Raw genomic sequence first — 12,048 nt, 5'->3', positions numbered from 1 at the left:
GCATTTCTCAGAGACAGCCTTTCTTTCATTAGGAATTATGAAAAAGAATGTTCCCCCAAGTAAGGAGAAGCCATTGGATGGAGAAGAGACCTTGAGTTAAGGAACAGACACAGCTTCCACCTTCAGTGGGTCTAAAGAGGGGAGAGAAATAAGCTCAAGAGAACACTGGCTAGCCTAGAACAGACCTGGGAATTAAAAGGGAGGGAGAGATGGGGAGAGACATAAAATGACAACAACAACAACAAAGAGAACTGAGAAGATGGGAAGAGAATAGACGTTCAATCAAGTTCACAAGGCATTGTGTGTCAGCCTGTATTTGAGAGAAAGTAGTGTTTTACATAGCAAGTATATATGGAGTCCAGTTTCTGACTTTCATAAGTTCATAGTTTTTAAAAATCGGCCACACAACTCAATTTGGGAAATGTTTCCACAGGATGCAGTTCCAGACATTAATGCCATGAGGTGGAATAAAGAAGGGGAGAGGTTATGGGGAGGTTTGTGGAAGTGATGTCTTGAGATTGCCCTAAGAGTGTGGGTAGGTTGGAGCTAGGCAGAGGTGTCAGGAGGGCATTCCTGAGTGAAGTTGGTAGCACAGAGAGGGAAGAGGAGTGTAGGAATAGGGGATTAATGGTGAAAAGACAAATAGAAAAGGAAGAGAGAATGGAGAATGAAGAGGGACCCAGACATATATATATATACATATTTGATATATGTAAACATTCTGTCACTCATAATTGCCACAGGCCTTTCCATCAAAGAGAATTAGAATGAGAATTTTCAGGATCCTGTGAACCCATGCAATCTGCCAACACAGCAGCCCAGTTCCAGGCCCAGAGGGAAGAAGGAAAGTTGGCTGTGCACAGAGCAAAAGTAGGAGTCCACTCCACTTCTGTCAACCCAAGGCCATGCCATTGTCACTGCAGAATCCCCGGTCTGATGTCTGGGGCCACCAACATACCCCACAGTCTCACTTGGGAGATTGTCAATGTAGCAGCTACCAGTAGCCTTTCGCTTCTCTCTCTCTCTCTCTCTCTCTCTCTCTCTCTCTCTCTCTCTCTCTCTCTATTTCTCCCTATGATTTTCACAACTCCCAGGAAAGACTGACTGTTGTCCTACTTTTTCTCTTTTTAATTTTGAAAAACTTAAAATCTTCAAAAAAGTTGAAATACCATACTGAACCCAAAGGTACACTTGAAATTTTTCAGTGATTATTAACATCTGATTTCCTATCAGTGGCAGGCTGATAAACTGGATTGGGGGCTGGCACAGTGGTCTTCATATGTAGTATTTGCCAATTTCTGTGGTGTAAAAATTCCCACCATGAGTATTTCAAGATACCAATGACTTAACAAATGGCTTGCAAAATTCCTGAATATCTGTTCTCAGGAGCTGGTAAGAGTGGGTCCTTTGTAAAAGAACTATTATCATTTTAAATAACTTGCAGATATCCTGGCTCTGAACCAAATACTTCATTTGGTATTCATCTCCTAAGAATGAGGATATTCTCCAACACAATCACATCATTATCACATTTTAAAAAGAGCACTACATTTTCTAATATTATCTAATGTAGATAGTCCACTAAAGTTCCCAGTAGTCCCCAAAATGTCTTTTAATAGTATTTTAAAGAGAGAGGATTCAATCAATTTTTAACATTGCATTTAGTGTTTTCTTTTTTTAAAGTTTTTATTTTAATTGACAAATAATAATTGCATATATTCATGGGTACAATGTGATATTTTGACATATGTATACATTCTGTAATAACCATATCAAGTTGACTTAACATAGCCATCTCTTCATATATCATTTTGTGATTTTTAAAGTGAGGACATAATAAAATATACAATTTTAGTGATTTTGCAATAAGCAACACATTATTATTAACTGTGGCTAACTTGCTGTGCAATAAATCTTGAAAATTTATTCCTCCTGATTAATTAGAATATTGTGCCTTTTGACTTCTTCCCATTCCTCAGCCCCTTCTCCTCAGCTTCTGGAAGCCACTATTCTACTTTCTACTTCTTTTGAAGACTCCAGGCCAATTGTCTATTGAATGTGCCACACTCTGAATTTATATGGTTAGATTCAAGTCAAATATACCCATGGGTATACCTCATATTAGGTATGCCTCTTATCAAAAGGCCTGCATAGTGTCAGGTTGTTCTATTAGTGACACGGTGGTTATTTCAAGTAGTAACTGCATTTAAAAGGTGACTTTATACCTTTGCAGTTGTTAAATAATTTGTGAGGCAATATATTGATGCTGTGTAAATATCCTAACACAAAAACCTTTTACTCAGAAGTTAGTATCTGTTGGCAATCCTTACCTGGCTCAGTTACTACTTTGTGAGCTACATATATGAGGAAAAATTTTTTTAAAGTGCTTTCTTTCTTTCTTTGTTTCTTTTTTAGTATCACTATTGACTCATGAACTTTAAAAAGATTCAATGGATTATAATCCATTACTGTCATTTTCTTCTTGATGTTCAAATTAGCCCAAACGTGGTCAGCAGGAACCCCTTCAAACAGGATCATGTGTCCTTTTGACATAACCCCATTAATCTTTAAGCATTTCCTTTAAGCATTTCCTTTCTTTTTGGCACACTAAGACTCCCCAGGCTTACTTGTGTTCTCCCTGCATTAGAAATAGAAACAGTCATTTCTTCAAAGAGTTCTGATTCCTTAGTGGGAAATATTTGGAAATCAAGATCAAGGTACTAGATAGGTTCATTACTGCATGAATACTATTGCTTTTAGGTCCTCTGGGTTGGTGTTCCTGGTGTAAAATAGGTATATATAGACATTTAAATGTATATATTGTCACGTGTCACTTAGTGATGGAGACTCATTCTGAGAAATGGTTCTTTTGGTGATTTTGGCATTGTACCAACATCACAGAGTATGCTTATTATAAAATCACCTAAGGATGGCTACAATAACACTAGGCAATATAATCTGTTTACACAGCACATGACTGCATATGATCTCATACATAATATATAATTTAAAAATAAGATTTATATAAAATATATAAAAATTACAAATAAAAATACATAGTGATTCCCTAACCTTAGTATCTGAGAATATGACCTTTTTTGGAGATAGAATATTTGCAGACATAATCAAGTAAAAGAGGTCATGGAGGTGAGTATGACTGGTATCCTGATTAAGGGAAAAACTTGGACACAGAGGCATGTACAAAGGGAAGAAGACCTGAGGACACAGGGAGAAAATGGAGACCAAGGGGAGACCTGGAATAGCTCTTTCTCTCACTGTCCTCAGAAGGAACCAATCCTGTCAACAACTCGATTTTGCACAGAAGTGTGAGACAATACATTTGTATTTTTTAAGTCACCCAATTCATGGTATTTTGTAATGACATTAGTATACTGTCATAAAAACTCTCTCAAATTAATAGCTCAAAACAATGCATTTATTATCTTACATTTCTTTTTAATCTTAAGTTTTTTAGGTTACAGGTTTTGTGGGGGTCACACAAAAGAAAAATCAAGGTTTTAGCAGGGCTGCACCACTCTAGGGGAGAATCTGTAACTCTTGCTCATTGGTGTGATTGCAGAATTCAGTACCTTGAGGTTATAGGGCTGAGGCTGGTTTCCTCGATGTTAGCTGAAGGCCATTCCTAGCTTCTAGAGGCCACCTGCATACTTTAGTGTGTGGCCCTTTCTTTTATTTTCAAAACCAACAAAGACAAGTTGAGTCCTTCTAGTGCTTTGAATTGCTTCTGCCTCTTCTTCCCTTATTGCGTCTTTCTTGCTTCTCTTCGTCCTCTTCTTTCATTGTGGAGGGTTCATGTCATCTCATTTGACCCACTCAGTAATCTAGAATAAGAAGAATATCTACAAGCAATCAACAAACATATGAAAAAATGTTCACCATCTTTAGTAATAAGAGAAATGCAAATCCAAACTACACTAAGATTTCATCTCACCCCAATTAGAATGGCGATTATCAAGAACACAAGGAACAATAGGTGTTGGAGAGGATGTGGGGAAAAAGGTACACTCATACATTGCTGTTGGGACTGCAAATTAGTGCAGTCACTCTGGAAAGCAGTGTGGAGATTCCTTAGAACACTTGGAATGGAACCACCATTTGACCCAGCTATCCCACTCCTTGGCCTATACCCAAAGGACTTAAAATCAGCATACTTCAGAGATACAGCCACATCAATGTTCATAGCGGCTCAATTCACAATAGCCAGACTATGGAACCAACCTAGATGCCCTTCAATTGATGGATGGATAAAGAAACTGTAGTATATATATATATATACACAATGGAATATTACTCAGCTATAAAGAATAATAAAATTATGGCATTTGCAGGGAAATGGATGAAATTGGAGAATATCATGTTAAGTGAGATAAGCCAATCTCAAAAAACCAAAGGCGAATGATCTCACTGATAAGCGGATGATGACACATAATGGGGGTTGGGAGGGGGGCAAGAATGGAGGAAGGAGGGACTATATAGAGGGAAAAGAGGGGTGGGAGGGATGGGGGGAAGGAAAAAATAACAGAATGAATCAAACATCATTACCCTATGTAAATGTATGATTCCACAAATGGTATGCTGTTACTTCATGTACAAACAGAAACAACATGTATCCCATTTGTTTACAATAAAAATAAATTAAAATTTAAAAAATAATCTACAATAATCCCTAGTTTAAGGAAACCTAAATTCTGTCTGCAATGTCCTTTTGCCATGTAACATAACATATTCACAGTTTCCAGGTGTGGATGACTTTGGAAGAGAGACATTATTCTACCTACCATAAAAAGATATCAATATATTTTCTTATTTGCTTTATCTGACAATATAAATTTAACTGTTTCAGAATTTCAGTATCATTATATTTTAATAAATAGTCAACTAAGTAAGATTAAGGTTTCCTCAAAGATATTTGCCCTAAGAAAATATGCATAGAATTCAATGTCAAAATTGTACTCTAATCTCTTTTTGGTTAAGTTATCAATTTGATATTCAGTTAGATTCATTTGTTTCTCTTTATATTCAACTTTAAAGGTTGCTTTTAATCTTTTTACATTTAATTCTATTTCATGAATAATTAAAATATAATATAAAATATATTAAATATAATATATTATATTAAATATAAAATATATTTTATAATATAAAATATCTGTAACTTTGAAGTCAAAACCACGTGAAAGGGTACCTAAGAAGGGTCATTCTCACTCCATTCCATCTTGTGAGCTCTATGGACAGGTCACCAGGAGCCTCTTTTCTGATTGCTATCATTGCTGCTGTGTAAGTGAATCACTGACATATTAATATTAATAGCAAATACATGCTAGTATAAATCTCATGAGCTTCATCAACTGTAATCTTTTTATTACAGATTGAATGCTGAGAATGAAAGAGAACAGAGCAGTCCCTACCCTACAGTAGAAGAGTCTCCTTGGAGAAAGTCCATGTTTAATACAAAAAAATCTGACATCATGGGAGGATGGGTTTTTATTGAGGATTGGATTTTTTAGGCCATAAACAACACGGAGAAATACACTCTCCTTTATAAAGAAACCACAAGGTAATTGAGTTCATTTCTATTACTTTCAAATATCTTTGTATCTGATCTAAACATTTATCCTGAAATTCTTATTATTTTACCCATGTTCACACAAAGGTCCTTCCATAGAAGGGCTCTCTCTACCAGTGGCCCTCAAACTTTAAGCATACCTGAGAATCACCTGGAGTTCCTGTTAAAATACAGATTCCTGGACCCCACCCATGGAGTTTCTGATTTAGTAACTTAGAGGTGGAGCCAGAGAATTTGCATTTTTACCAAGTTCTCAGGTGAGTCTGATGCTGTGAGTGTAGATCAAACTTTGAGAATCATCTTTCTATATGATAGATTCCTGAAATTAAAATTTTTTATCCAAAACTTATGCATATCTTCCACTTGGATGGTTTCTGCCCTCTCTGTTCCCCAGAGACTGTTAATTTACATTCCCACCTGTGGACGTCCAGGCATGCCCTTCCCTCACCCTTGGCAACACCAGCCATGATAACTGTTACTATTTTTGCCAAAATTAAATGGTAAGAAAATAAAAGCTATCCTTGTGCCTTTTCATTATTTTTACTGTAACTTCTTCTTTTATCTTTTTTATAATAATGTTTATTGCAAAAATATTAGGAAATACACATAAGCAAGAGAATAATATCACCCATAATTCTACCTACATAGGTTGTCAATATTAACATTCTGTGAATGCTATAACCTGTTTTTTTCATCATTTAATAATGTACTCTGAGCATGTTTTCCATATTATGTCACCAACCATTCTTTCCCAATATCAGCCTACAAGCTGCATCATATCAACAGAATGTTTCTGAATGAGAGATGACTTTTGCAAAGTGATGTCTGGGGAAGATTGATTTAAACAGCGGGATTTAGAAGGGAAAATCCCTGGAAGCAAGAGATAGGAGACTATTGAAATAATGCAGGTGGGTGGTGACAGTGGGATTAATAGAGGAGTGGACACAGGAAAATGCTGGAAAGCAAGAGACAATAATCTTGTTCAGTATCCCTAATGGAGGGTGAGGAATCATTCGTGGTTAAATCCAGCAGGAGTCCCCACGGAATTAGGATCATAAACTTGACATATACCTTGGAAGGCTCAAAGATGACCTCTTCTAACACAGATCTATGACTGGTACTTCAGTGTAGTGGTGAGGGGGACAGAAGTTAACTTTATGAAGGAAGAATTTCGTTTTGGAGAGCAGCACATTTTAAATCCCAGACCCCAGGCTTGATGTCCCATTTCAGTGTAGGATTAGAGAGACTCCATGGTGAGGTGGAAAGATCACATGTTTGAAGATTAAAAAGTCAGCATCATGCAGCTTCTTGTGAACTTTGTCGGGCCAACCTCACTGAGCTGTTTTGTCTACAGAATAAGAAAAATAATATCTCATAAGGTTGTTGTGAGTTTTAAATGGGCGGGTATAAATCCTCTTGTGTCAAATCTTGGTCCGCTGTTAGCAGATATTTAAGATGCACAATTTTTTATATCTGTGCAAGAATAGAAATAATACAGAGTAACAACACCCCTATGAAAGGTCATTGAGTTCATTTCTATTACTTTCAAAAAAACCTGATGTTCCTTGGAGAAGCATTCATTGACTGACATGTCTCTCAAGGAAATAGTCACTTCTGAAACAGTTCCTTTCATGAGAGGCTGTCTGCCCTGGCGTGCAGAGTGGGCTGTGGTTTAACCCTCCAGCTGAAGCTCCAGGAGAGTGCTGTAGGGTGGTTAGAGAGATTCCCTGTGTACTGGACACCTACAAAGGTCATTCCAGGACACTGCAGCACAAATAGGGTACCAGGTTTTAAGATGCCTAGCATGGTGTTCAAGAGGAGTGGACACTCACCACTGAGTTTCTCTGGATAGCCTCCCTAAGGCTGTGGTAAGCAGCAGTAAGTAAAACATTCCAGAAAATGCTGTTGTTTCACCTGCCTGGAAATCCACCAAGTGTGTGATTAACAGAGACATCAAAATGGCCATCATCCCCCACCCCTGGCCAACAGCTTTCTGGCAGCAAACAACACAAAATATTCATTCTCCTAACCCCAGTCCCTTGAGGTTGGAAGAAGAGAAAACTTTGAGCCACTCACAACACCCCATTTGCTTGGATGAAGGAAGTGGGCTTCTACATGGCAGCCAACAAGTGATTCACCAGCGGCACTGCGGTGCCTGTGGGTCTGGGCAGAGGGTTCTGCCAGAGAAAGTGAATCGACATTCACTTATTTAGAATCTGCCATAAGCCAAGTCCTGTTATATGCTCTTGTTTAATATCATTTTCACAACAAGCCTGTGAGTTCGGTATCATTATCCTCAATTTAAGGTAAGGAAAGAAAGACTCTGAAAGATTAAGTCGATGAACAGCATAATATGTGGCAGCTGTCTCTCTCTTTTCCACATTTCTCTTAATTTAGTTTCTCAAAATATGTTCCTGTCATCTTGATTGCTTTACTGACCAGCAATCCTCCAACCCCTCCAAAAGAAGAGGCAGTGTGGATTCCATTTGTATCTTTCCAATGTTCTCCACTGCCAAGCTTGGCACAAGTTAAATTCAGTGGGTAGAGAATTAAACTTCACTGCCTCCTACAGCCTTAAATTCTAACTCCAGTGTGTGCTGTGAAGCCCACATTGATGGGACAGCAAATAGTGAAGGCAGAGAATTACATATTGAAGTTAAAACCTGATTTGTTTACCTATTTTTTTAAAAGCAAATTTCCTAGCAATGTGAACCAATTCCTGAATTTTTTCTAACAAAACCATATGTTTTCAAAACTGAAATAAATGGAAATGTGCTGTTTCCGGCTGCCCTGTCTCCCTCACTCCTCTTCTCTTTCTCACCCCATGTACATGGATTTTCCTTCCAGAGATGCTTGCAGCTGTTTCCCTTCTTTCCTCTCTTGAGCTCCTCAGGCAGCTTTCATTCCTCCACCTGAGTTCACCTGGGGGCCCATGGAGACTCCCCCACTGTATGATTGCTTCCACACTTTTGTTTGCATTAAAGGCTATCAGCTGAGAGGTGCTTGTGGATCCCTAGTGGAGAATTTCTCACAGAGCAATTTGCAGCTGATAGAGAAATGTGGAAGTGTTCTTCTCTGCTTCCTGCTCCCGACCACCTCCTTACCCCACCCTCTCACTGACACCCTCCAATCCACGTCACCCTCAGCTCAGTGACTCATAAGTAGTTCTGGTAAAAATGACTTTCTATTTCTTAGATACTGATCACTTGAAATTTTTCTTTAAAAAAAACTCAAATATGGAAAAGCATCCAATGTTTTCCAAGTACTTGAATTCCCAAGAGACAGGGCTTCAACCTGCTCAAGGAGCATCTGTGGTTCATGACTTCTGCCCAGCAAGCAACAGAAATTTGGTAGCTGGGCTAGGGCAGAGTCAAAAGGAACCATGGATCATTCTATTCTCAACTGGTAGGACCTGGTTACCATGGCCATGTCAGTGCTCAGTGGTGTGTGTAGTCATGAAGGAAGGTACCTGAATATTTGGAGTGCTCATTTTGCTCCAGGGGTAGTGCCAGTCATTGTCAAAAGTAGGATTTTACTGATCCTATCCACAGCCTCTCTAGAAATTTAATCCCATAGTCCTAGAAAGTAAAGATTTTTCCAAGGACCTGTCTCCTTGCCATCACCATTTTACCAAAAAGAAAAGTGGGCTCTCAGAAGTCATATGGCTTTCCAAGACCACACAGCAAATACATGGAAGTGACAAATGGCAACTCAACCCTCTGACTCCAAATTCAATGCATGTACCATTTCTCCACAGCTGGCAAGTGTTTCATATACTGAAAATGCACACTGGGAATGAATTCAGTATGTCAGATTGTTGTGTTTTGATGTCTGCTGATGTTTTGATGATATGGGTCAGCAGCATGACCTGTATTCTAAAGGTGATCCTTTTTTCAGCTCAGGCACTGGACTGTGAAAACCACCACCAAGTGTCCACAGCTATGATGTCCAAACTTTCTGGACTCTCTTCAGTCTGGGTAGTGGAGTCAGAAAGGATACAGCATACCTTAGAAGGGTATACGTTTCCTTTCACAAAAATAGGACTTGTATTAAGCAAGAAAATTCAAGATCAATTTGTAATAGCATAGGCTCATGTATAAAAAGCTAATAAATAAAATTTGGAGAAAGATTTTTAAAAGGTAGAGTTGCAAATAGAGATGAATTGACCTCTGAAGCTTAAATCTTTTTATTCTTATCATACATAGCTTTAAAAAGGAGCATTTGACTGTTCTTTTCAGTCTTAAGACCTTAAGGTTACAGTCTTAAGGTCAAAAAGTCTCCATCTTTTTGACACATAAAGTTCACTTGTAGGATTTTTCTTCTAAAGAAATAGATGATTTGTCGATTTTTTTTTTTTGCTAATCCCAAGAAAAATTGTTCTTTACTTTTCTGCATATTTTCTTTTTAATTCATATAAAAATGTTTTATTGTTATCATTAAAAGCAGAACCAAAAATCCCAGTCCAAAACAAAACCTAATTTTTAGAATATATTGTGGTAAAGTATTATGGGCTTTTAAATACGTTTATTCACAGGTATTTGGATCATATAAAAGAGTCTAAAACTTCCATGAACTTTTTTTAATATCTCTCTTCCAATTATCTTGCTACTTTTTGGATGAGGGAATTTCTAAAATATTCTGTATTTATCCTTGCAGAACAATGGTCCTAGGACCTAACTGGCATTCAGAATCACAGTAAAATCAAAAAAGTATAGTAGGTGGCTCCTTAGGACAAAGATACTTACAATAATAAAACACCCTCCCATCAGTCAGTCAGCAAGTGTTTACTGTAAGCTTTTTTGGTCAAAGATATTTGATTGCAGTATCAGTGAGTTTAGAGATGGAGATTATTTCTTTTTTTGCATTTTAGAATTTTTAGCATTTTGCATTTTTAGCATTTTAATTATTATTTTATGAGATTTGTGGTTTTCTATTTTCTTTTTTTAATTTTTTATTTGTTCTAATTAGTTATACATGACAGTAGAATGCATTTATGCACTTTGATATATCATGCACAAATGGGATACAATTTCTCCTTTTTCTTGATTGTACATGTTGTAGAATCACATCAGTCTTGCAGTCATATATGTACATAAGGTAATAATGTTTGTTTCATTCTATTATCCTTCCTATCTCCATATCCCCTCCCCTCCCATAACTCCCCTCCACCTAATCTAAAGTAACTCTATTCTTCCCTAGCACCCCCACCCCCTTATTGTGAATTAGCATCTGCTTATCAGAGAAAACATTTGGCCTTTAATTTTGGGGATTGGCTTATTTCACTTAGCATGATATTCTCCGACTCCATCCGTTTACCAGCAAATGTCAAAATTTCATTCTTCTTTAAGGTTGAGTAATACTCCATTGTGTATGTGTACCACATTTTCTTTACCCATTCATCTATTGAAGGGCACCTAGGTTGGTTCCATAATTTAGCTATTATGAATTGGACTGCTATAAATATTGACATGGCCATGTCACTGTAGTATACTGATTTTAAGTTGTTTGGGTATAAACGAAGGGATAGATGGGTCAAATGGTGGTTCCATTCCAAGTTTTCTGAGGAATCTCCATACTGCTTTCTAGAGTGGTTGTACCAGTTTGCAGTCCCACTAACAATGTATGAGTGAACCTTTTTCCCCACATCCTCACCAACATTTATTGTTGTTTGTATTCTTGATGATTACCATTCTGACTGGAGTGAGATAAATCTTAGAGCAGTTTTGATTTTCATTTCTCTAATTGCTAGAGATGTTGAACATTTTTTCATATATTTGTTGATGAATTGTATTTCTTCTTCTGTGAATTGTCTGTTCAGTTCCAAGATGGAGATTATTGTAAAGACATCAAGATCTCAGGTAGAATGAAGTTGGAAACTGGAAGGCTGTAAGGGCTGACACAGATTCTCATGCACCTCATGCTCTCTGGGCACAGGGGTCCTGTCTCTTACCCTCTTTGTGCAGCTCCATCCTCCTTTCAGGACACAATGCTGCTACATTTTGGATCTAGTGCACTCCTAAGGTCTATGTGGCAAAGGATTGATCCCCTGGATGCTATTAGGATGTGATAGGCCTTCAAGAGGTGAAACCTAGTGGGAGGACTTCAGATCACTGTTGGCATGCTTTTGAAGGGGTTGGTGGGACCCCAGCCTCTTCCTCCTTCTTATATTACTTTCAAACCATGAAGTGAGCTGGCTTGCTCCACCTATGGATCCTGCTCCTACTATGCTTCTGCCATTGTGCCAACCAAAGCAATGGGGTCAACCAATCATGGACTGAAAGTCCTAAAACTGTGAATCAAAATAAACCTTTTCTCTTTATAAACTGATTATCTTGAATATTTGTCATAGTAACTGAAAACTGACTGACAAAATGGCCATTTCACGAGTCTTTTCATTAAGGGCAAGAGGTTAGTACAGCTCCCAGGGGATAAAGGATGTTTGGTTTAAGGCCCTTTAGATT

General features: G+C 37.7%; 1 long non-coding RNA gene across 1 annotated transcript in view; it reads right to left on the bottom strand.

The window, feature by feature from the left end:
* Positions 1–1,731: 1,731 nt before the first annotated feature.
* Positions 1,732–12,048, bottom strand: part of LOC306663862 — an 85,716-nt gene continuing 75,399 nt past the window's right edge. Inside the window, exons 2-3 of the long non-coding RNA XR_013764566.1 lie at positions 7,420–7,501; positions 1,732–3,842 (exon numbers count right to left, since the gene is read on the bottom strand). This is a non-coding gene — a long non-coding RNA (uncharacterized lncRNA). The remainder of the gene's footprint in view (positions 3,843–7,419; positions 7,502–12,048) is intronic.

The sequence above is a fragment of the Sciurus vulgaris genome, assembly GCF_902686455.1.
Source record: "Sciurus vulgaris genome assembly, chromosome: 1".
Classification (NCBI taxonomy): Eukaryota; Metazoa; Chordata; class Mammalia; order Rodentia; family Sciuridae; genus Sciurus; species Sciurus vulgaris.
This window is presented reverse-complemented; position numbering and strand designations above follow the sequence as displayed.